Here is a 26,905-nt window from a genome sequence, read left to right on the forward strand (position 1 = left end):
GCTGGAGCTGCTCTGGCACTGTAACCTTTAAATGTAATAACTTGTAGAATGCCCAAGAAAGTATCTGCAGTTCTCACATTTAAAAGGTCGCATCAGCAAGTTTCTTCACCTTAAATGCTTCCGAAAACTGGAGTAGATATTGAGAAGGACCGCTAAATAGCTTTGAATAGATCACTGTGTGTAAAAAAAAAAATCACCACTAGAGGTTGCTGTATCATAGAATAAAGGTGAGACTGAACATTCAAAGAAGACACACTATGTAAGCCCAAAGATTACTACTTTGCACATTGATGAAGCGCAACTGTATATGTTTTTGAATGAGCCAAGGTGAAATCTAGCAAGCGACAGAAAATAAATTAGATGGATAGAGCTGGCGTGAGTAGCTAACTTTAGTGGCTAATAGGAGAAGGTATTAAAAGGGACGGACAAAGATTGTAAGCCCACAGAAGAATATGTGCCGTGCCCTTGATTATTGACTCGGCGACATTAACTTGGATTACCAGCTGTGGGAGGATAACATGAGTAGCTAGAGAAGAAAACAGTGAAACCAAAGTTGAAAGACAACAAGTGCTAGATGCCAGTAATACGGGACTTTATATGCAGGGCTCAGCTGTGGAAAGTAAGGGGACATTAAGTGCAAAAAGCACAAACGACATTCACAAAATTTTCATTAGGGATTCCATAGTAGTATAGTAATTAAGCTGTTTCAACGGGTGTCCCAAGTCATGTATTAAAACTACACACTTCTGAACTCATTTTTTTTTTAGAAACAGAGTTTTTATGGAGTTCAGATCACGAGACTGGCTCGGCCGCTTGAGGATCTTTAAATGCTACTTGTAAAACCTATTTTTGTGATTGAGATCTTTGCCATGTTGAAAGAGCCAGCACCATTTCATTTCCAATGGCATTCCTGACTGTATATGTTAATTAAAGTCTGAAGATACATGGCCACATTCATTATTTCCTCAACTTAAATAATCTCCTCCCGGTTACTTGACAAAAACTGCCCCAAAGCATGATGTCACTATGCCCATGCTTCACAGTAAGTATGATATTTGTCTTCTCCAATCACAGGAAAATGTGTTCAATTTAAGTTCAGAAAAGCACATTCTCCAAGTCCTCTTCTGAATTACCCAAGTGCTCTCTTGGGCGGCAGTTGCTTAGGAGGTAGAGCACTCGTCTTGGGATCAAGAGATCGCAGTTTGAATCCCGGCTCCTCCGTGTTACATGTCGAAGTGTCCTTGAGTAAGATACTGAACCCCTAATGCCCCCAATAAGAAGGTTGGCGCCTCACATGGCTGCACGGCCGCTATTGGGAAACGTGATGCACAATGTAAAGCGCTTTGGGAAGTCTTGACTTGAAAAGCGCTATATAAATGCAGATCATTTCATTTAATTTCTCCCTAGCAAACCTTTGATGAGCCTACTGCCTTAGACAGGATAACATGTGTGATAATTATATACATTTTTGTGCTCCCACAGTGAAAATACCACAGTGGTACCCATCAATGTATAGTGGATGTTACAGTTGTATTCATCAGTTTATAGTGTAAGCCCATACTTCTGGCAAGCCATGTCAGAGAAGCAGATAGGATGCAGCATTGAGAAACACTTACAGACAAGAAAAAAAAATACACAAAAAAAAAACGGTATATTGTTGATATGGGATGAAACATGAATGGAATCCTCCTTCATTTTGTGTCTAAAGTTAAGTGCCAAAAAAAAGTCTATTTACGTAGTGGTGCCATTACGGCTTTGCCCTTCTAATTGGAATACTTGCAAACACCATGTATATGCGTCATTCATTTGTCATCTGATTGATCCAAACATTAGTTTGTTTGCTTAGATATGCAGTCACTGACTTTGATAACCCTTGCATTCAATAATTTATACAATGCAACCCTTTGTAAAAATATCAACAGTGAAAGACAAGACTTTGGGAAATAGTTTCTGCCTGAACAAAGGAAATACAGACCAACCCATTCGGAAGGGTCTATGAAATGTGAACTGGGAAATTGTGAATACGGAATGAATACAATCCAAAGCATAACCTATATACAGAACCGAATGTAAACAGTAACATTATTTCTCAGCAGCGTTGTAGGTCAAGTGATTGGCCTTTTGAGAAGGAGATGTGCTCAGACTGATTTTCCGTTCTGCGTTTATGTGTAGGGTTACCAACGCATGAAAAGAAAATGCAAAACATTTGCAGATGTAAATGTGACCTGTGAACTGGATTATGTGTGACAGCAATAAATACAGTAACATTATTACACTATAAACAGTGAAATGATACATGTAGAAACGTAAATCTCATTCAAATCAGCGTTTGATATGTTTTACAGTATCCTATTTATTTTGACAATTAATGCTCATGAATTAATGCTCATTTCCTTTGGTGTGTCTTGGGCGAGTACAGCTTAGTGGCGCCCATCCATCTCCAGGCCAACATATGTTTCCACCCCGTCTTGATCCTGTAATAATGTGTTAATAATGTTGCATATAAGTCGCACCCGGAGTAAAAGTCGCACCCAAAATGTAAAAAAAAAAAAACCTATGACGCGTAGTTTGGAAAATACGGTAATAGAAAATAAAGTACAAGGGAGTCACAATATGTTGAAGGTATACTTTATATGGAATTGTCAAAATTGACTGTCAGTTGTGTATTGTCCCTCATCACTCTTTGTTCTCTTTTTTCCCTTTTTTTAAAGGCAATGTTACAAGCCTGCAATGTTATGACACAGCAGTCCTCCGAGGGCAATTATTACAGTGGTTTGGTGCACCGGCGGCAATAATAATGACAAAGAGCCTTTCACGGGCTCGTCTGTTAGGAATTGATGTTTTCCCCGGTTATTTCCCGAATGAATGACAATCCAAATTCGCTCAAGTGCCCCGGCCAAACTACCTGTCACACAGCAGACTGTGAGTTTATTCGCTGAATGCTGACTAGATGGAAGGTGCAGGGTTTTTGCGACCTTCACATGTCTTTTGTCCGCTTCAGTGGCTAACAACTCGCAAAATGTGGCAGGGATTCAGAAACAGAAAGATGGAGCTCTCTATCGTTAAGGACAATGGATGGAAGAGCTGCAATCATTTACATGTATAAACTACGTTTTGTCATATAATTTACAGTAAATGTGTTCTGAATTTTGGTCTATTTATTTCTAAAATTATTTTGACAAAACACCATGCCTGGAGGAAAAAAAAATAAATGTCTTGGACAGTACCCCGAAATAGAAAAGGAGATATTTGAGTGGTTTAAAGTCCAGAGACAAAATAGATATGGAGTGTCTCGGTGTCATGGTGTTTGTTTGCAAGCTCTCAATATTGCATGGGCCAAGAAATACGGAGGGTTCACTGCTTACATAGGTTGGTATTATTTGACCACTCATATTGTAATATTCTGTTGTGGCAGAGCTCAGTTAGTCAAAGATGAGACAGACTGTCTTCAAGATGCATTATGCAATCATTGAAATACACTTATGACAAACAGTATATATAGATATTATGAAAAAAAAAACATGTAAGTTATCAGAGTGTTTGTGTGTGTGAATTAGGATGTGTGAAGCACATTGTAAAGCGCTTTGGGGGTCTTCTGTGTCTTGCAAAGTTGCTTATATTTTGTAGCTATTTCATAGCAGGGGCAGTGGTTAGCGCGTGTGCGGCACAGTTCTGAGGTCATGAGACTGAACCTCCAGTGAGGAGATTGCATATTCTCCCCGTGCTTGCGTGGGTCCCCTCCGGGCACTCCGGTTTCCTCCCGCATTCCAAAAACATGCATTTCAGGTAAATTGGCCAGTCCAAATTGTCCTTAGGTGTGAATGAGCGAGCGAGTTGTCTCTGTGTGCCCTGCGACTGGCTGGCAACCAGTTCAAGGTGTCCCCTGCCCACTGCCCGAAGATAACTGGGATGGGCTCCAGCACCCCCACAACCCTACTGAGGATAAGTGGTGCAGATATTGGATGGATGGATGGGTGGATTTTATCGCAGTTTAAGGGAGTCGGTTTCTATGCGAGTATGCATTCGTAACTAGAAAGTCAGTTTCGGAGTTATTTTTTGTGTCATTAATCTAGGGCATAACTGAATTAACTTATTGATTGAAGTAATTAGTAACTATAATTGATTGATTTTGTTTTTAGTAATGCACCCAACACTGTTTATTTGTAAATCTGACTGTGCCTCACCAGAAACGAACCTCACTGCATGTCGCTAAGCATAATATATTTTTGCTGGTGATGATAACGGTCCGACACTCTCCCATGCCAAAAGTTCAAAGTTCGAGTACTCAGACCATCCGTCTCGGGATCCATTAGGAATGCGGGCATGTGTCATTAGGTTCCTCGCTGAATACATTTCACCACGTTCCGCCTGTGACTCCCTCCACCCCCTTGTGCTGTTCTATCTGCTATTTCCCAGCAGCGATTGGCCAATTTTGTCAGGATGAATGTCCATCCAAACGTCCTTGGCAGGGGTCAATAAGCGAGAGTGAGGAAAGCATGAATAATGTATGCGGTGGTTATATACCGTCTAGATCACGTAATGAGACGAGATACCCGCTGGTGGATCACGCTGGTTTTGAGTGACAAAGACTGAATCTTCTCATGCCGACTATTACTAACTGATGAACTGGATCCCTCGAAAATCAACTTTTGCAGGGAGGAGGATTATTGGTTGCGCAGTTTTTCAAACAAAGTCAAATCAAGAAGTCTCAAAGGGCTGCATGGACCAGACTATTACAGATTAAAGACTATCATTACAACATCCCCTGATCTAAAACATACATGAGGGCAAGGAAAAACTCAAAACCTCAGCATGAGGTAAATGAAGAAACTTTGCAGGATGACCGGGCTGCAACTGATGTTGCAATACACAGACATTGTCAACATGAAACATAGGTCATTCAAAAGAAACATTTTAATGAAAAAAAAAAAAAAAAATCTGACTAATACAAGAGCTGCATTCTTTCATTTTCCTTTTGCTTGTGAAGAGGAACTTGTTTTAAATTATATCTATTTGGTCCAGAATTTAATTTGGTGGTTACTGATTTGGCCAGCTAGAAATTCTGTAACAGGTTAACGGTACTGATCAATTAACCCGGTTTTAAGATAATCAACTCATTTGCATATCATAGCGTGTCAACATGTAATATCAGCCCAAAACACCAAATACAGGTTGTTGCATTATCAAACATATTAGGTATTTTGTGTTTTGTTTTGTGTTTTTTAATATAGTAAAATATAGTCAAAATCTGCACAGATGTTTGCAGTTGCAGATGATTATTTTCAAACTCTAGTTTAAAAAAAAAGTTACATTATGAGTTTCATGTTATGTAAAATAAATGTATCAACCTCTGACTATTTTTTCAAGCTCTAATATGAAAGTTCATGTATTTTTGCTTATTATTTAAATATATACATTTTTTTCACAAATTATTATTTTTTTACTTCTAGGACACGCTAAATATTACACAGCTTTTAACATACAGTAAAACCCAAAAGATTACCACAAATATTAACCAAAATGAAAAACATCTATTACCTCCTGAGCTATAGTAACTATAAATGATAAGAAAAAAATAAGATTGTCAATCAATGCAACAGGATAATTTAAGCTTTAAAAAGAATGAATCTGGAATTAATCCCCAGCCATTTATAACAGTGTGCCTCAATATTTTATGAGAATAGTTGAGAAATATAAGTCCACGCTTTTGAACTCATCCCCGCATATATGAGGGTAAAGATCTAGAAAAAAAAGGTTATTTGATTTTATATGAAATATGGTGTGGATCTCTTGTGGCACAATTTAGGTTGATACTGGAGACGTACTTGTGATAAACTACATTACGGGCAGCGGTACACAGATCTACTCATATGTAATGAGCATAGACGAAAAGTCCAATTAACGTTTATTACACCTTCAAAGCAACAATCAAAATCTTTACGACGGCTTGTTATGTTTGCTATTGAGGTAAAAAAAACAACATGCACTGTGGTGTTGTTAAGATATAAATTATATTCAACGGGATCCACACCATTGAGCTTAATTTTGGCTTCTTATTTATCACTTTGGAGTTGTGGATTGCCTTTATGGATGTGCTGATTGAGTGAACGAGTGGCTGGCAAGTTGTAAAGGTATGGGACACCATAAGGAACTTACATCCCTAAATTTTACAAGATGGTCTCAATTTTTATTAATAACAATTAGATTTCCAGACTGATCAGAAAGCAGCAATCATTTTATAGGCAGTTACTTTTTTTTCTGCTTGCTGCCGAGCTCTAAACATTAAGAAGCCATCCCTTGATTGGTACCAGACCAGTTGTGGATTTTTTTTTTAATCCTAGGGCCACAATGGGTTCTAAAAATTGGTAGAAGGGCCGGGCCAAAATAATAAAATGATTGATTGATTGTTTTAGGTATCGATAGAGTCTTGATCTATTACCACAGACATCACTGTCAACCATAGAGAGCCATAATGGTAATATTTTGGAGCTGTCATATCAGAAAAAGGGTCAGATTAGCTTATTTATGTATCTACCGTGGTCATATCCCTCGAGAGGGGTGACCGACAGCAAGACAAACACATACAAAAACAAAGAAAATAAAAAAGGGAAAAAGTAGCAAAAAACACACACAAAAAACTAGTGGACCATGGCCAACCCAAATGCCCAAACACCCAAACAAGTTAAGCACCTCGCCACCCAAGTTGGTCATGATTTCGTCCCCCCAGACGAAACGGGACACAAGAAAGCGGCCATGCAACTCGGGTGAGGGTGACACATCACACTCTTCTGTTCAGCAGGGCACGACAGCTTTCACTGGTTTACCCCTGCTGCATCATACAGTTGCCCTGCCCATCCCTTAGAACAAGTCTACAGATCCCACTATCCTTTTACAACACCTCCCCACTCATTCCTATCACCAAACAAGAACTCTAGCTTCCAATTGTGATTAATACATCGGCAATGGAAACAATATATTGTAGGCCAGGGGTCTCTTTTTGAAGTTCAGAGCCAATTTTCATTACCCAATAGTAAAAGAGGCTACGTCAACAAAAACATAGTTATTACTATATTGTTACTATGGTAGTTTACTTATTAGAGGTAGGTTTAAATAGATTAAACTGAATTTATTTGTGTGTAACGCATTTTTTTTACCTGCAAAAAAAGTTTGGTTGCGTATTTACAAGGTCTCATGGTAGTATATTACCATATTTTATGCAAGGATTGAGGAATTCAAAAATATTGCTAAAGACTGTCGCAAAACATAGGATGCAACGTGAATCGAACACTGGTTACAGTGGTGAAAGCGCCAAATTCCAACCACTGGACCACCAGTGACATTGATTACACATGAAAAGGCATTACTTTCTGTCTCGTCATTACATTTTTATCCACAGGCCCAGAGACAAAAATGGAGAAAACAGAAGATCATCCTGAAATCTATAAATTAACACAAAAAAGGCATGCTGGAAAAATGTGTTTTTCGTATCTGATGATGGAGTATGGCAAGACGCTTTACGGGCCACCGTACAGAAGTACAACATGAGCCACCAACTAGTTTAGACCATTGAACAACTGTAAGCCAATGCCAACAGTGTGGTACTGATCAAGGGTATTATTGAAGCGTGGTTTCGAAGCACAGTCCATGTGTGACAAGGCTCCATTCTCTATCCAACTTTATTATTATTTTACATCTTCCTGGAGAGGATCACGTCCGATGCTTTGGGGCAACATGAAGGTATAGTCAGTATTGGGGGACACAACATCTCTAACCTCCGTTTTGCTAAGGATATTCCCTGATTGGCAGGAGACAAACAGGAACTCAAAGATCTGATCAATCGCCTGGACAAAGCATCACACCAGTACGGGATAGAAATCAGCTCATAAAAAACAATGGTAATGACCAACAATCCCCAAGGTATTACCACAGACATCACAGTCAACCACAGAGAGCTAAAATTTAAATACTGTGAAGCTGTAGAGGGGTCAGAACCATAAATCATGGCCAATACAGCTCAAGCCACAGCCGCACTTGCCAGGCTCAAACCCAACTGGAGGGACAAGAACATAGTAGTGAAACCTAAGATCAGACTCATGCAATCGGTGGCTATCTCCATCTTTCTCTACGCTTGCGAGGCATGGACAGGAAAAGAAAATCCAGGCCATGGAGATCCGATACTCCTAGGCATCAGCTGCTTAGCCCACGTGACAAATTAAATGGTGCGCAACACCATCAGAGGGCACATTGAACCCTACGAAGAACTGTCATCAACTGTGGCCAGAGGGAAACTTCAGTGGTTTGTTTACGTCACAAGATTATGAGGACTGACCAAGATAATTCTCTAAGGCACAGTCCAAGGGGGCAGGAGGAGAGTAAGACTTAAAAAGAACTGGGCCGACAACATTAATGATCGGACTGGTGCGAAATTTGCCACGACCCAAGAACAGGCCAGGGACCGTCAACAGTGCAGAAGGCTGTCCAAAATTGCATCCGCTTTGGTTCCCCAACGACACAAGCGGTTAAGGTATCTGTGAACCGTGACTGTGTTCATAGTTTACATTGTCAATGAAGCATTCTAATCATGGCTGCATATTTTCAAAGTTTGTCACTTAAAATGCCTATTTTGACCTTTGAAAAAGTTTGAAAAAGTGAAACAAAATCTTGTACCAATCTAAATAGAAAATTAGTGGTGCAACATATATACAAGAGCTATGCATGAATAAATACGGTACCTACTAAACTACTACTAAACTACTAATGTACTATACTACCACAAAAAAATAATTTTACTAGAAAATCTCATTGACCTGGCACTGGTGAGGTGTTTTCAGAACCGGTCCGCAGGCTACTCAGCTGCATGGACCACATTGACCCCTAGTGTAGGCATATTCAATATACTTTCATGCATTATGGGTGCTACTCGTGCACAAAAGTCCAAGTGTAAAACCAACTAAGAAGCTGTGAATGGATGATGTACTTTGAGTTTGCCATCTATTATGGAAAAGTAGGCCTGCAACAACTAGGGAAGATACATATTTGTACTACTACTTATTAACCGTTATATTTTTATATTCAGTCAGGTGTGTTGCTCACAGTCCGTATTTCGGCCATGTCATACTAGAGCATGGATAACCGACCTTTCTCAAGCTACTTTTTTTTTTTATTGATTAGCACAGATGGCTACCAATTTCATATGTAATTCTAATATATCTGCTTTTCGGTTATTACTATGTTGTTACTATGTTATTATGATGTCACTACTTAAACATCATACCAGATGGATAGCAAATATCCTAGAAGATTGCAATAATCCATCACTGGCGATCTATGTTCAGAACCGGTCTGCAAGCTACTCAGGCACTACGTTGGAAAAAACTGTACTAGGGTTAGAGAAAGATGACTGTCAGACATGTTAAAACCAATTAAAAAATAAATACAAAACATTTTGTACAACATAATAAAACCGAGACGACTTGAGAGCCGAAAGAGGAAAATCCAATGAGACGCCGTTAGCTGAAATTCCTCACTGTTGGCTGTGCAAATTTTATGTCAAATCATTGCTCGAGCCAACATTTTCTCTGGAGTGTGTTTCACAGCAAATCCTCAAACTTTGCTGCCAAGCTCTGTACACACCTTATGTTAAAAATTCAACTTTCACATTGTGCAGCTGTCGAGTAGTCAAGGTTCAATTTTGAAAGAAATAAAACAAGTTTTGGCGCACTGGAAATGGCTAATGTGACCAAAATGGCCAACTTAGCAATCTATAATTATGTTGAATAACAGAAAAACATTCTTGAAAACAGCAAAGTGACCTCTAGCATAGCCGAACTCAGCAGAGCAAGGAAAAGAGAACCTCCGCCCACATCAACCTCACTGCCTTCTATTCCGCGCTAATGATGCTAATTGCTCATACGAGTTTCCACCCTTATACATTACACGCTGTCCCTCTGGAAACGGTCGATTAGGGCAAACACGCTACAACAAATAGCGAGATAATACCTTGGAGGGAGATCCATCACATGATGTGATGCTATTTATGCCACAGCGTTCCATTTCAGGCCATAGTTTTTGAATCCAGATGCGTATGCATATTCATGAGGGACGCCAATGGTCGGCTTTATGGTGCTTGATTAAAAGGACATCAGTCAGGAAAGCAGGATGCTCTAAGAATGTTTGTGGTGTAAAAAAAGTGGGTGGAATGGAGAGAAATGGCGTTGTTTTTAAATTAAAAAAAACAGGATGGTGGTTTTAATTTTTGAATTAAAAGATCATTTTTAGTCAGACCAAGACATTAAAAAGAGGAATTACACTGCAAAAACAAATGCAATCAACCACCAATAGTGCAAGGTGTCCCACTCCTACTGACAATGGGGCAAGCTAACTGTTCTCTTCTACTGTAGATCATACAAGTGTCCCCTATCAAACTTCAAACAGGCCTGGGCTTCACCTGACCAAAGAACGTTCTTCCAGTATCTATCGATATTATCGTAGAGCTCTCTGGCAAATTTTAGACAACTTGACTTCATCTGAATCAAGATGCGATCCAGCAAACTTCAGATGGGCCTGGACATGATATACGACAGACTCCCAATCCCCTTCTGCATCCTCATTTCTTTTTTCCAGAGTGCAATCTTCCAGTCCCCCTCTGGGTCAGCTAGGTGCCCCCTAGTTAAGATGGGCTTCATCTGACAAAGGCTTCTTGTGGATGATCTAACTTATCTCTAGAAGACTTAAGACAAGCCTGAACTTCATCTGACCACATGCCATATTCCCAGTCCTGTTGTGGAGTAGCCAAGTGGTATTAAGCAAACTTCAGATGAGCTTGGACTTGATATAGAACATAATCCCGGTCCCCTTATGGATTCTCATGTATTTCTCCAGCAAACTTCAGACGTACCTGGACTTCATCTGACCATTAATATACTCTGTCATTTTCTGAAATATCCAAGTGCTCTTTGATGATCTTTATACATGCCTGTATTTCATCTGACAATGAGCCACTCAGACAATGAGCCACTCTGTCAGTCCTGATCTGGATTATCCAAATACTCTTCAGCAAACTTCAGACAGAGCTGGACTTCATCAGATTATCAGATAGCATCCCAGTCAGATAGCATCCCAGTCCTGTGGATCACAAAGGTGCTCCCTAGCAGACCTCATGCGGACGTGGTCTTCATCAAATCTTAGGCTATTCTACAAGTCCTCTTGTGGATCATCTAGGTCTAGGTGCTCTATAAGAAAAACTTCAGACAGGCTTGGAATCTATCTGATCATAGGGGATAGTCCTTGTACTCTCCTGGATCATCCACATGCTCTCCAAAGAGACAGACCTCGACTCCATGAAACCATAGGACACATTCCCAGTCCTCTTTTGGATCATCCAAGTGTTTCCTAATAAACTTCAGATGGGCCAGTACTTCATCCTAGAATGGGCCACACTCCTTGTTCTCTTCTGGATCAGACGGACCTGGACGTGCAGTGGTTTAATCAAGGAGAAACTACCTGACATGAGTCCTTGCTGGGGCATAGTATACTTTGGTCCTAGATCTCTGCAGGTCAATCACCACTTGGCATCAGCTAGTGGTGATTGACCTGCTCTTTTTGTGTGTTTCTGGCTTGTTTTGCTCAAATGTTTTATGATCATTTTAACCCCACAGGATGAGATCTTGCAAGGAGCCCGAGATGGAGGTGTTGTATGTCTTCCAATTTCTAATAATTGGTCCCACAGTTGATTTCTTCCCACCGAGCTGCTTGCCTATTCCAGATTCAGTCATACCAGTCCCACATAGGTCTCCAGTTTATAGTTTATTTTGACAGCTCTTTGGTCTTATCTATAGTGGAAGTTGGAGTTGGACTGGTTACAGATGTGGACAGGTACTGATTATGAGTTAAAACATGTGCCATTAAAAGAGGTCACCAATTAAAGATAGAGGGGGCCAGTTTAAGTTACAGCTCTTTGGGAGCAAGGAATATTGCTTGGTTGTAGGGGACTGAATACTTACTTGGGACCATAATTTGCAAATGAATTATTGAAAAAAATGCCATTATTTCCAGTTTGGATTTGCCACAACTCGCTCATACAGTACACGCATGGATGGATTAGATTGTGATGCCCATTTTTCTTAAAACGATGCAAAACCCAAGGCATCTTGCTCAAGAAGACTCCAAACTACAAACTGGAAAGCCATCCGATTCCCCGCAGCTGTACTGGCATTCAAATAAAGCCTTTTTATTTAAGCGTTTCGTCATGTTGTCGGGGTGCCAACACGATGCTCTTTAAATGCATAAAGATTATCCGCACTTGAGAAGAATAAAGAGAGAAGGGAAAGAATGATGGGGAAAATTATTCATAGGGAGGTTTTGATTCAGGTGAATATTCAAGATAAAAGCAAAATGTCAACATGCAAAACAGTGAATCATTTGTGACTTCTGTATAGGAACCCAAAGTACTCTTGACGGATCAAATTTGTTTGAAAAACAAATGAAAACTTCTGCCACAGGTTATTGTACACATGCTTCACTATTTATTTTATTATGTGGTTAGATGTATGATATCAATGCGACTACAAACGGTAATTTGTAAGTAGATGGTTTGTTTCAGAGTAACGCTCTACTTTTAGGTGTCAGTAACCTTTTTTCAGTATCGCACCCAACAGTGATTAAGAGGCAGCCTAATAAATAACAAATGCATTGAAAAACATTATTTGAGTTGACATTTTTAGCAAAGTTTTATAACATTTGATACAGAATTTGAAACTTTGTTCCTCTCTGCCGCCATCTCCTGGTTTAAAGTCAAGATAGCCTCAGTTAGTTCATTCCTCAAGAACATGCACGCTTAGATGCACTCTTCTAGGGGTTTGGGTAGGTGTTTGGACTGTATTTGAAGGAGCCCATTCCTTACTCTTATCATTCTTATGCTACACAAACAAAAACACTGCGATTGCGATCATTAAGTAAAAATCACTCCTCCCCTTAGGTGTTGCGATGCTAAAAGTAAGATAAAAGCAGAAAGGTGCGGTAGGAAAAAATGATAAAGGTTATTCAAACTTATTAAAGCATTGTCAATCAAGAAAGCATTCTACTTTCAACTTTTTAAGTACACCTCAAACTACACAACCCTCTTTTAGATATTAAGTTGAAGAACCTTAAATTATTGTTGGTATCATTTATTTTCGTCCTATATACTGTATTTCTAAAATTTTATTTTACCCTTAGACTACTCACGCTTTTGTAATTCTCACTTGGCTCACTTTGACATTTTTTTTCATCCATCGCTCTCTGTTCCACTAATAGTTTCACCCCTGATGCCACAGAGTGCTAATAAAACCCGGGGTTCATGTCATGTAATTTACCTGCCAGGCGGCCTTTTAGGAGGTCCGCTTAATTTATTGTAATCCCGCTAGCAAAGATTACTAGCTGGATCCATTCCTGTTTGGGCCGAGCAGTCAAAGAAAAATCAATTTCACAGCACGAGGCAGAGCAAGAGAGCTGAGTTTGACTTTGCATCTAAAGAAGAAGTGCTAACAGAATAAAAAGGATTCGCCGCCGCTGGGTACAGAATATTCCCCTCTTTCCGAGCACAAGGCAGCTTCGAATAATCCTCGATCATCCCCTCCCGACGGAGGCCACAGTGGAACGCCTCCGCCATCTTCGTTTTTTTTTTTTTTTTCATGCCTTAAGGGCATGCAGACAAAGAGGCCAAGGCGGTGATGTCGCATCACTTCATTTTCATTGCAGATGCCGCTGATACATGGCATATTATTTTACATATAGAAAACGGCTTGCCCGTAGTAGAGTTTGAGGATTATTGGACTTGAAATAAATGCAAATGCTAACATTAGCGTTGCCTGTTTTGGTGAGTACCTTTCATATCTAAATAAATGATATTTTTAACTATTGTAAAAACAGATCCTGGAATTTTGAGGCTCAAACCATATCTTTCTTCTTACACTCCGTCATTATGTATCTTTCTCGTCTCCTTTCTAGCTCTGTTTTTGTTGAGGGCAAGGGAATCATCTCTTAAGGAATTAGGAACCTACTTCTTGCATACCACTCCACATGACATGTGCAGCATGTTCATTCATTTTTCTCGTTTTAGGATTTTCTTTCACTCGACACAAATTTTAAAATTGAAACTGGTCACAAACAATTATAATTTCTATTTAACTTGCAAATGAAATAAACACATTGTACACCAGAGTCACAAAATAAATTATATTGGCCTTTTTATGTTAATGCCAATGAAGACAATATTTAATCTTGAACGGGGATTTGGCTAATGAGAAGCTCGGGTACCCGGTTTGACTTGGTGAAAAAGGGCTAATGTCCCTCACACTTTTATTTTTCTCAACGCTTTGTGGAGGATTCAGACTTCGTTACAATCATCCAAAGCAGTTTGCTGGACTCAGGTGTAAAATTGAGGGGCAGGGGGAAGATTGTGATTGAAATTAAATCTGTTTTGTGTGCAGCAAGCAAGTCATAAATAAACATAAGGTTACAAGGAGTTCTATGCTGTCGAAACAAGTTTGCAATAGCATAGCCTACACAAAAAAGATGGCCATTTTCTTTCACCAAACCAATAAGTCTATAAAAAGAACAAAAGTGTCAAAAAACATCTTGCTCAAAGAAGCATAAATCAATCAATCGTTTTAATTTTGTTTCCAAAATGGGACAGATTATCCCCTATCGTAAAATGTTAGGAACTACTCAACGTAATGTATTTCTGACCCAAGTGTATGGACTTCTTAATATCTACTTAACACGAAGCAAGGCTCTATCGTTGGAACAGCTAGCACCTTGATTGAGTTTTCTAATTACCTAGCCGACAACGGATCCTCTGTGATCCTGCCTCCTCGCTCAGTCTGATTGGTTGATTGGCGTACGCTTCTGCCCTTGACAGAGTGACTCATTTCTGCTACTCAGACTGACACCTCATACATGAAAGTAATAGATACCCCCCCAAAATAAAAAAAGCTCAGAGCTCATTTGCAGTCACCCCGCGGTCGCGCTTCTTATGTACGAACAACAAAGGCGCTATTTGTATGCACCCACATTGGTCGCTACAGAAGAAGCTGGCATCTGAGCCCATCGTGCTCGCCGAGGCGGAATGAGGGATTTGCTCCTGTGGAGGCTGGGCTTTGCCCCGGCTTGTTATTCGCCGCAACTTGTCGTCCATATCCAAAAATATCTGCTTAACTGATGAACTTGCTCCTTTCCACTCCGTGAGCTTCTTATGCATTGTAGAAAATGGAGAGCAGGGATCTGTCAGCTTGTTAGCATTGTTCAAACTAACTGGCAAAGTTACATTGTTGTTATATCTATTGGTGTATAATGTGCTTTTTTGTCTTCAACCTAAAACACAAACTGAAGGTTTGGGTTATATACGAGGTTTTACCATATAATCACAGAACATTGGTTATAACGAGATTCGATCCAAAGTCACTGCCTAACTAATCACTAAAAGGCACTTTTATCTGATTATCAGACTATTTTAATTACAGTACCAGAGACAAATATTAGTTGTGTTGTGTATTTCACATGTTGCAATGACAATCGATGTGTCACTTGCAATGCTTAGAATTGAGTAGAATAATATAATGTATTGTTATTGTAATGTGCAACATTACAAACATCGACAATACATACCTACTTACACGCACATTTTCACATGCTATCGTGACAATAAATGTGCTGCTTACAATGCTTAAAATGTAACAGAAGGATAGAATGTACAGTGGGACCTCGCTATGTCGCGGTTCCACGTTCCCCGCAGGTCTAAAAAATAATAATAATAAAATAAAATATATATATATATATATATATATATATATATATATATATATATATATATATATATATTTTTTTTTTTTAAGCATTTTTGAAGGGGCGTCGCTACTTCATGGTTCCACGTTCGCGGGGTCAGAGCTTCGCAGGTCTAAAAAAAAAAAATAAATAAAAAAATAAAAATAAGATAAATTAAAAAAAAAAAAATCAAGCATTTTTGAAAGGGCGTTGCTACTTCGCGGATTTTCACTTTTCGCGGGAGGTTTTGGTCCCCATTAACCACGATAACCGAGGGATTACTGTATTGTCATTGTAACATGCAAAATGCACAACAAAATTAACATTTTTCCCTGGTACCGTGAGTAGAAATAGTGTAATAATGAGCTAAAATTGGCAGTTTTTTTTTACAGGTCATCTACAACACTGTTGATCCAGGGATTAAGATTCGGTGCACCCATCGTCGCAACTCGGGTTCAATTCCAGTTTAATTCAACTTCAAAGTTTGAGCTGAAGAAAACTGAAACTAAATTTTACACAGATTTCTAAAAAAAAATCTAGGGGTACGCATTATAGAGTAGCCTTCGGATTCATGACGTACTAATACATACACTCTTCCATGAGTAGGGTAAAAATTAGTGGGGTGAAATGGAATTTCTATCGGCATCATGTAATTAACATGTTTTATGAGTAATACTGGAATATGACAATACAACTTTTTTTTTGTCTTTTAATATTTTGAAGGATAACAACCCATGGGGTCATTATTTAAACAACTTGCCTATCCAACAGGTAAAAACTCCTACTGCTTAAAAAAATATACCTCTTTTGAGTTAAACAACATAAAATCGGGCCGTTGTAATGTTGATGAACAAATATGTGTATGTACAATGTCACAAGTGACTGAAATATACCATGCCAAAAATTATTGGAACGCTTAAACCATTGGGATTCAAGATAAAATGTTCTCATCACATAAACATCTTGATCAGTCTCAAACAAGATACCCGAAAACTCTAAAAACAGGATATCGCACCCATTAGTGATGGGCGCTTTTACTCATGATCCGGTTTCGCGCAAATAATGTGTGCTTACGTTCATGAAAGTCCAGTGAATCCAACATTGTAAAATATTTACTCCAAATCACATAGTAATGCTAAAAGATCTAATTAATGCCTAAAAGTATTCCTGGATTGTTTGAAGATCTTCATTGTAATCTGTCTGTTTGGCTCCATTACTCGCCTGTAAAAATAAACAGAATTGTCGGATTATTTTCAATGTTTCCGTTAGCATCTGAACTTTTGACTGACACCACTCTTGGCCATTCGCAACCTATTAGGGCCTGTATTGAAAAAAATAAAATAAAAAATACAAGAAAAAAATAAAAGAAAATCAGGCAAAAATAAAAACCTATGTCTGTGTCTGCTTATTTCAGTGAAAGGATTATAAACAATGTCCAATATATGTCTTGCATTGGGATTCTAGGCAAATTTTACAGTAACGGTAAGGGGTTCATGTCAAAAGATTGACATATATGCATGATTTATGCAACACTTACTGGAAGACCCGTGTCAACCATAAAGTATGATTGACATTGAATGTCATCCTGACACTTGACTTTGGGACGCCATTTTGGGATGCATCAATTGAATTAAATGCGTTTGAGATCATTAGTTGATGTGTCAGCTAAATGATTCTAAAAATTGCTTACTATTGTCAATACAATTCTTATGTACGACTTCACGATTCTAATTGAGTCTATTGTAATTGTGTTGGTCTCTTTTTGGGGAATTATTTTGTTGTAAACATTTTATTCATGCAGAAAAATAAATGAATAAATACAGTATCACCCCACTATGATACGGTTCACCTATCACTGTCTCGCTGCTTCACATACGTTCATCATGCAAAGTGCTCTGAATTTTGATTGGTGGAACAGTCCCCTGGTAAAAAGAATGTTTAGAGGTAAAGTATACAATACTTTAAATTTTAAAACCAACGTTTGGGCCTGTAAAAAATGATTTTCTCTTTGGTTTCAATCTGTTGAGTATTTAATTGTATGATAATTGTAAAAAAATTAACTGTTTTTTACTGGTTCGGTTTGGAAAGTAACACCCAGGATACATGGGTGTTGCAGTATGTTTTAAATACCAGTGATGACATTGAGATAAATATATGTAAATGCATTTAAATTGCAGTACGGTAGATTGCTTTTTTGGGTGGTTTATTAGCATTTTTTTCAAGTTAAGGTAAGGATTGACGTGCCTTTCTGTTTTTTGAGAATACCAATGACTTATCAATTTGTGTAATGAATATGACTCTTTTTAATGCTTAGGTCAGTAGCTCAAAAGGGTTTCACTTGCAATGTAAACCCGATACTGTGTTCTTAAATCGTTAAGGTTTGATTAAAAAAGGTCTGATTAAAAAAAAAAACATATGTCTGTACTAATTTTAGCTTTTCACCTCAAGTGTGTGTTTGAATGGATAAGTGTGAAGCACATTGTAAAACGCTCTGTGAGGTTTTGATTGAATTGAAAAGCGCTATAAAAATGCAGACCATTTTATTTATTTTCATCATAAGGTTGAGCTCAAATGTTAAGGGTATGTACATTTATGCACATATATGCAGTAAATTACCATTTCCATTTAATTCATAATAAAACTACTAATAATTGTATTTCAATTGGTCAGGGGTGGGCAAACTCATTTAAAACATTTTGAATTTTCAGTCATTTCAGAGGCGTAACACCAACCAATTAAAAAAGAGAAGATACTGGTGGAAAAGATCAGTTAGTTTGAGTACTGATCAGTTGATTACCGATCCCCCGCAAAATCAATTGAATCGAGGCCGATAAATCAGCTTGTTAATTAATCACATCAAATACAAACATTATGATAGCTTATTGAAAACACTTACAGTGTCCAATGCAATAATAAAATGCACAACCTCATTTCTAATACAAGGAGTAAAACGTTCTTATTGATCCCACAGACTCAATCACTTGTAACGTACCTTCAGGGCAAAAGGTAATACTACAAAGTAAAGGCCAATAATTATATTGAGTAACTTTATTGGACGTGTTCTGCTCTATTTTCTTAATGTGTCCTCAGTAAGTATAGGGCATAAATTGAATTAACATGTCAATGTTTTCAAAATATATTGCAGAGGTTGTGGTGCGCCTAAACAAATAACCAAACCTTTTTTTTCTAGCTTTTTTTTTTCTCTTTGGCTTTCCATGTATTCTCTCCTCTACTTCCAATGCTTTGTGATGTTATATGAATTCAACCCAGGTAAGTGTCACGGTTGCCATGGCGCCCAATTGGCCCCACCCATATGTCACGGTTACCATGGCGCCCAATTGGCCCCGCCTGTGTGGCCCCAGCTGCAGCTCGTTGGCAGATTGGATCCCTGTCAGTATCTAAACTCTGTTCTGTCAGTCCCCTTTTGCGGTCCATCTGCGAATCTACGCTTTTACACGGCAAGCCCTTTTTCGCCTGTCCTATTTTTCTGCTCCTGTTTTTCTCTCGCTACGATCTGTTTGACCCTGACCACGTCTACTCTCCTCACTTGGCTTCCGACTTGTTTCCGATCCCGACCACGTTTTTTTCTCTTCTATCCCGGCTACTGACCCGTTTTTTCCGTTCCCGACACCGCCATCCCTCGCCACAGAAGTCCCACTTCCGCATTCTGCGCGACCAGTTTCCCGCGACCAGCGATCACCAGATTGTGTGTGAAATACTTTCCCCTTCTTCCCAATAAAACTGTGAGAAACGTTATGAGAGTGGGTCCTGTTTCCGTTCTGGTCCTGACAGTAAGTTAGTTATGTAGCTATCATAATATTCCTATTTCATTTAATTTTGATCCTTTAAGCCATTATGCCATGTGTATCCTGGAGTAATGTCTAATCGCATTGTGAACAGTGACAATTAAGACAATTTTATCAATCTAAAAGGTCTTATTATCGAAGTAGTATACTTTTGATCAGTCAACTTCAAAATAAGTACAGTATATTTAATCATGAAACAATACTCACCAAAAGTGTTAACATGTATTCGGTTAATATTTCATTTGAGAATACACACATGCGATGCTTTTTTATCACCAAACCTGTTTTTATAGTTGTTTTGAGTACATTAGCTATATGCTATGCGTTAGTTCGGTTAAGAACAAACTGTTGAAAAAGTATCTTTGACAATCTAAATAGAACCATTATTGAGAAACGGTACTTTTTATAAGACAAAGCAGTCTTTTCAATTATTAAAAAAAAAAATCCAAATAATAGATTATATTCTGGTAGCTTTCAATGAGTATGTGAAACATATTACTAGAATAGCTTTCTACCACCTCCGAAATATTGCGAAAATTCGTTCAATGTTGTCCCAATCAGATGCAGAAGTTTTAATTCATGTGTTTATTACTTTTCGGCTTAATTACTGTAATGTATTGCTTTCTGGTCTCCCGATGTCTGGCTTTAAAAGTTTGCAGCTGGTTCAGAATGTGGCCGATAAATCAGCTTGTTAATTAATCACATTGACTAAGACAAAAAAGTTTGAGCATGTTACTGTTACTGTGTTGGCCAACAAGCTCTGGCTCCCAGTCCACTTAAGATGTGACTTTAAGGTTCTCTTGTTAACATACAAATGTTTGCATGGACTTGCACCCTCTTATCTCTCTGATTTGATTCCCCCCTATGTTCCTGCACGGAGCCTCCGCTCGGAGAATGCCGGTCTACTTGTGACTCCGATAGTTGTAATTGTTTAATTGTAATCCTGTGCAGTCCTTTGAGACATGTTTGTGATTAAGGGCTATATAAATAAATGTGACTTGACTTGACTACATCGGCAATAGTCCATGTGCTATCTTGGCAAAGAGCTAACTGTTGAGACATTTTCATCGACAATCTATACATACTTATTATCGAGATGAAAAAAAAAAGAATTTTACAAACTTGTATTTTGGTCGTATTTAAATTGCCCCATACACAGATATGGTTTGAGCCTCAAGCAATTGTTTTCATTGAGTGCATTAGCGTTATGCTACATGTTATCTTGTCTAAAAGCTAATAATTGAATAATTATTTTAGACAATGGATACATTATCTAGATAATTTAAAAAAATGAGTACAATAGGCAATGAGTACAATAGTAGTATGTTATGTGCTAGCTTGGCTAAGAACTAACTGTTGATGAAGCAGTATGTTTGTCAATCATATGAGACTCATTTTCGGCATAAAATAATACATAAATAAATCACTAAACTTGTATTCTGGTAATCTTTCAATTGGTATAAAACTGTACACAGACGCTATTTCTGCACACGTATTTGTGTTACGGATGTCATTGAGTACATTAGCAATATGTTGTTTGCTAGATCGCCATATCATTGTTGATGATGCATTATCTTTGAAAATCTTAAAGTATGCGTTCTTAACATATAACAGGTATAACATGCGCTATTTTAAGGCAAGGATTTTTGCGAGTTTTCATTGAGTTTATTAGCAAATACATATATTTCTTATTATAATACAATGTTGAAAGTTTTCTACACACCATGCTATTCCAACCTGGAAAACATATTCAAAAATGACTTTATTCCGTTCCAATTTTAGATAAAAGTACACACAATAATACGTTAACAATTTACATTTCTGACTCATTGTGACGCTTCCGGTAAAATGAGCCACTCAGGCAACTATAAATGGATGTAGATTGTTAAACATGAAGCCAGCACCTAATTCGGCAAGATGTCATCCAGTAATAGAGTTGAAAATGACATTAAAATAACAGGCGGAAATAATTACGTGTGTCAAATTATTGGCTGCAATGGTCCAAGTGGACAGCTGGTCAGAAAGTAAATTAAAAAAGAAAAAAAAAGTTTGTACTTTTCCAAACAGGAACAAAGCGACACAGCAATGATGATAGGCTAATAGCAGCAGGGGGTCCGGCTGGCTCTTTAAATCCCACGCAGTGCGCACCAGTCAAAGAAAATCACTCAGATAATACTGTGTGTGGAGGCGATTGCTGCTGTTTTGGTTAGCGAAATTAGATTTTGTTCTTGATTAGGAACACCAACAAAAGAGGCATGTAAAATCAGAAGTCTTCTCAGTGTAATAGTTTTTTTCCAAATATATTAGATAAGAAAGGGAATATATATACATATTATATACATATATATATATATGTATATATACCGTATTTTCCGCACTATAAGGCGCACCTAAAAGCATTTATTTTTTTCAAAAGCTGACCATGCGCCATATACTACAGTGCACCTTAAATATGGAGCAATATTAAGTCGCAAAGTCTTGCAACTAAGGCAAGCAGCCGCCACCTAGATTTTCCCCCGAAGGCGAAGTAGTCCGCCGTGTATGCTGGGATTTATATACCGGTGTTTCATTTCCTAACCAATGTGTCAATCATCATTTGAATCAGTCACTATTGGCTAAAGTTATTCGGAGGTAAAGGGGGCGGATCCCTTTTATCATTTACAGGCTCGCAAAGGCTAAAGGGGCGAAACAAAGCCTGCAATTGGCCGAAAAAGATGAATGTGAATCACACGTTGGGTTGCACTACGGCATAGAGAAAACATGTTTTACTATTCTGTATTTGTAAATATTTTACTCTCCTGGATTTACTACACTCACGGTTGTAAGACCATGGTTACGTATCATTATTGAACGTGATGGCTGCAAGAGAACTTAGGTGAGCTATGCGGCTTTATATTTTCCCGGTATCTTGTTTTAGAACGATCTTGATGTTTCTGTGATGAGTCTATTTTGAAACTAAATTCGATTCAACGTGTTTATTGTCATATGCACAGTAAAGAACCCCGTTTCCCTGCACAGTAAAATTCTTGCTTTGCTGTCCACACAGTTGCCAGCAAAAAATAAAATGGAAACTAATAAATGTTTGGCATTTCTTGAATCACAAGACTTTAACCTTCCGAATGATATTCGGAACGATGCCTTTGAGTGATTGGTGACATCGTACAGACATTGTTTCCGAACATGTCTGAGACACGTATTTGCTTCTTTGCAAGCTTTCGGAATGTTAAGGGGGTAATAAGTTTGACTGAACTATCTGACTATTTTGTTGACGTTCCCATTGGAGCGCCTTATAATCCGGTGCGCCTTATGTATGGAAAATATAGGACCAAAAACTATTTTTTATAGTGCGGAAAATACGGTATATATATATATATATATATATATATATATATATATATATATATATATATATATATATATATATATATATATATATATAATATATATATATATATATATGTATATATATATATATATATATATATATATATATATATATATATATATATATATATATATATATGTTAACATATAACATATATAGTAAAACGTGCATTTTGCTGCCACTCACTTTTCTCCCCCTTCTCCATAAAAATAAATATTTTTATCAAACATTTACTGCATTGTAAGAGTTAAAATAATGTATTAAATGTCTTTTTAATATAATTTACATTTTGCATTTACATTTATCAAATATCAGGACAAATAAAACCCTTTTGCAATTTCAGTGTTTTATATGTATTTCATAGAAATCTACGGCTTAAAGAGTGTCCACTTTTGTCCCCAGTGCCTCGATATTTCACTAGTGTCCCTTGTTGACCCGCTCCCCCATAGAAAAATGTATGTTTTATTGGACATTATGTACTGCATTAGGTACAATTAAATAAAGTAAATGATATTTTTAATACAACCTTTAAAATTCTAATTTGTATGTATTTACTTTTATTTTTTACATGTTTTTATTGTATTTATCAAGATATATATCTAATATGAAGTGGATAAAAGCACTTGCATTTGATGGTATGCACATGAGAAAATGTTGTGTCTAAAAAGGCGGCATCGTGTATATAGAAATCTGTTGTTGTTTTGGTGCCACTTTTGTGCGCAGTAAAATATTGTAAATGTCACTTTAAATGTACCTTGTTTTAACCAAAGATGTGCAGGTATTTTCAAAATATTTATAAAATGCCATGCAAAAAAAACACTTCTCATTGTATTTTTTTTCAAAGCAAATCATTATATTTGGCGTTTTAAGGGAGCCATAGTATAGATGGGTTATTTAATGAACTGGTCTATTGATGAACACATATAACATTAAATATAACATGTTCATTCAATCTATCTTTTATATTTATTCTTAAATACATATTTGAAAAATAAGATATGCATTTTCCTCATCCCTTACTAAGGTATTGGACCAGGATTCGATTTTCATCTATTTTTGTTTCCCTACTGGCCCAGAGGCTCTGCATTTTTTTTTTTTTACTCAATGCGACTCAAAAAGTGTATCCATCCCTGGCCTAATCCTTATGTATTTACTAGGATTCTATAAACAGTAACAGAATACATGTAACAGCATTACGTAATCAGGATACAAATATAATGTAGTTTCCTTCCGTTACAGTTCCAGGAAAAAAACACTTTCCAATTAGAGGTATATTTATTTACAATAAGGATTAATTTGCGGGAGTATAATTGTATTTAGGCAGCACGGCGGCGCAGTGGTTAGCGCGTGTGCGGCACAGTTCTAAGGTCTTGGGAACCTCCTGTGTGGGTTCAAATCTAGCTACCGAACTTCCTGTGTGGAGTTTGTATGTTCTCCCCGTGCTGGTGTGGGTTTCCTCCGGGTACTCCGGTTACCTCCCACATTCCAAAGACATGCATGTGAGGTTAATTGGCCGGTCCAAATTGTCCCTAGGTGTGAATGAGCGAGCGAGTTGTCTGTCCCTGTGTGCCCTGCTATTGGCTGGCCACCAGTTCAGGATGTCCCCTGCCCACTGCCTGATGATTGCTGGGATGGGCTCCAGCACCCCCGCGACCCTACTGAGGATAAGCGGTGCAGCTGATGAGATGAGATGAGATAATTGTATTCAAAATTGCATTTAAATATACATATTGCACTGACTAATTGTGTCCATGGGCTCCAGTCCCCCCGCGACCCTAATAAGGATAAGCGGTACAGCTAATGAGATGAGATGAGATGAGAAATTTTCAATCACTGACTTTAGAGACAGAGAGAGATAAGAGTTTACACATGACGCGCTTGTTCATTGTAGTAATGTCTGTATTTGTTTCGCAAACGCCCAAATGATCTACCACTGCATGTTTTTTACAATGTGTTGCAGGTAAAAGCACTTATGTTTTTGTTAGATTTCTCCTTCAATGTAGCCCACATTTTGTTGAATTGGTGCGAGATTGCAGTTTTGTGAGCTGCGTACGTATGTGAGTATTAGGCTGTGCAGTTGCCACTGGTGATGTGTTCAGTGACATTTAGTAAAGTTGGTTAACTGTGATGTTTTGTTTTTTGCAGTAATTGTTGTGCTAAACCCAATAATCAATCACTATATTGTTATTTTGTGTAATTGTTTCACGTAATGTTCATAATTGCTATAAACAAGCAGACCTGCATGACCGCTTACCACATACTGTAGATGTGCATGCATCATACCAACAATTTGTCACTGCAGTTGTTGGCATGGCCTCCATTCAAAATAATGTTTTTACTGATGTTTAGCATCCTCACTTCAAACAAAGTGAAACTTGAACTTGGACATGACATCCTAGAGTTTGATGGAAATTTAAAAGTAAACACCTGGTGCATTTAAAACAATATTGTGTTCTCAATGAGAACCTAAAATGAGCATAAGTCGTCTGTTATATGAAAAGGAAAGTTGTATTTTTTTGCTCATTAACTATATAACATGGTTAAAATTTGAGCCCTTTTGGTAAGACTACAAGTGTCTACCTAACCTTGGTTTTGTCCAAATGTTTTTAAAGGTCACATTGTTTATTTGTCTTAAAATATGTTTTTGTCATTTTATCTATATTATGTTGATTCAGTCTTTTGTTGGCGTGTTTGGTATTTGAGTAATCCAAACTGAATTGAAAGTTATCGGGTTACATGACTGCAATATAATATTATTTGCACTTGATTACATCTAGTGACTGTTCAGATTGCAATTTTAAAGTAACTCTCGCAACTTTGTCTATAAGACCACAGTGTGTATTCTTGGACAAAGGAAAAAGGGAGATGCCTGAAGTATCTCACTAACTAGATAGATAGAGATAGATGGATAGATAGATAGATACTTTATTCATCCCCAAAGGGAAATTCACATTTCCAGCAGCATCCCTGAGCTGAGAACAATACAATAATAAAGCAAAAATAATACAATATACAAATACCCAGTGTAACGTGCAAATGCCTACTGTAGCGTATAATATAAAATATCTAAATAGTGCTACGCAGAATACATATTGCAATACAATTCGGTAATATGCAATGTAGGTGGTGTGGTTTAATGTGGGCTTTTACTCTGCCGGGTAGAGTTGAAGAGCCTCATGGCATGAGGAAGAAAATATCTCTTCAGTCTGTCCGTAGTACAAGACAGTGACAGCAGTCTGTCGCTGAAACTGCTCCTCTGTCTGGAGATAATGCTGTGTAGTGGATGCGATGGATTGTCCATGATTGACCGCAGCTTTTCCAGTGCCCGTCTCTCAGCTACTGTTGTTAGGCTGTCCAGCTCTTTGCCCACAACAGAACTCGCTTTCCTAGCCAGTTTATTGAGACGAGAGGCATCCTTCTTCTTGACACTGCCTCCCGAACACGCTGCCGCATAGAAGAGGGCGCTCGCCACAACTGTCTCATAGAATATTTTCAGGAGCTTTTTGCAGATTTTGAAGGAGGCCAGCCTTCTGAGGAAGTAAAGTCGGCTTTGCCCTTTCCTACTTAGAGCTTCTGTGTTGGCAGTCCAGTCCAGTTTGTTGTCCAGCTGCACACCCAGGTATTTGTAGGTCTGGACAAATTCTACACATTCTCCTTTGATGATTGCAGGAACCGGGTGAGTTCTGGTTCTCCTGAAGTCCACCACCATCTCCCTGGTCTTGGTGGTGTTCAGGTGCAGGTGATGAAAGTAATGAAGCATAAATTACACATCACAACACTTCCTAAACATGGCTGCTGGCTCAACTATTCATAACAAGCATGAGCGAGCAACTGGGGGCAGGCCACATGCTCAAGCCTCCATTTTAATTCTTTCCACTGTGTGTTAATTGAGTCTACAAATTGGCTCATAAGA

At 38.0% G+C, this 26,905-nt stretch overlaps 1 protein-coding gene across 2 annotated transcripts in view; it reads right to left on the reverse strand.

The window, feature by feature from the left end:
* ntrk3b (neurotrophic tyrosine kinase, receptor, type 3b) overlaps nucleotides 1-26,905 on the reverse strand; it is a 355,088-nt gene that overhangs the window by 181,273 nt on the left and 146,910 nt on the right. The gene's annotated exons all lie outside the window — the stretch shown is intronic.

The sequence above is a fragment of the Urocampus carinirostris genome, chromosome 4, assembly GCF_059441175.1.
Source record: "Urocampus carinirostris isolate Australia breed hairy pipefish chromosome 4, RoL_Ucar_1.0, whole genome shotgun sequence".
Taxonomy (NCBI): Eukaryota; Metazoa; Chordata; class Actinopteri; order Syngnathiformes; family Syngnathidae; genus Urocampus; species Urocampus carinirostris.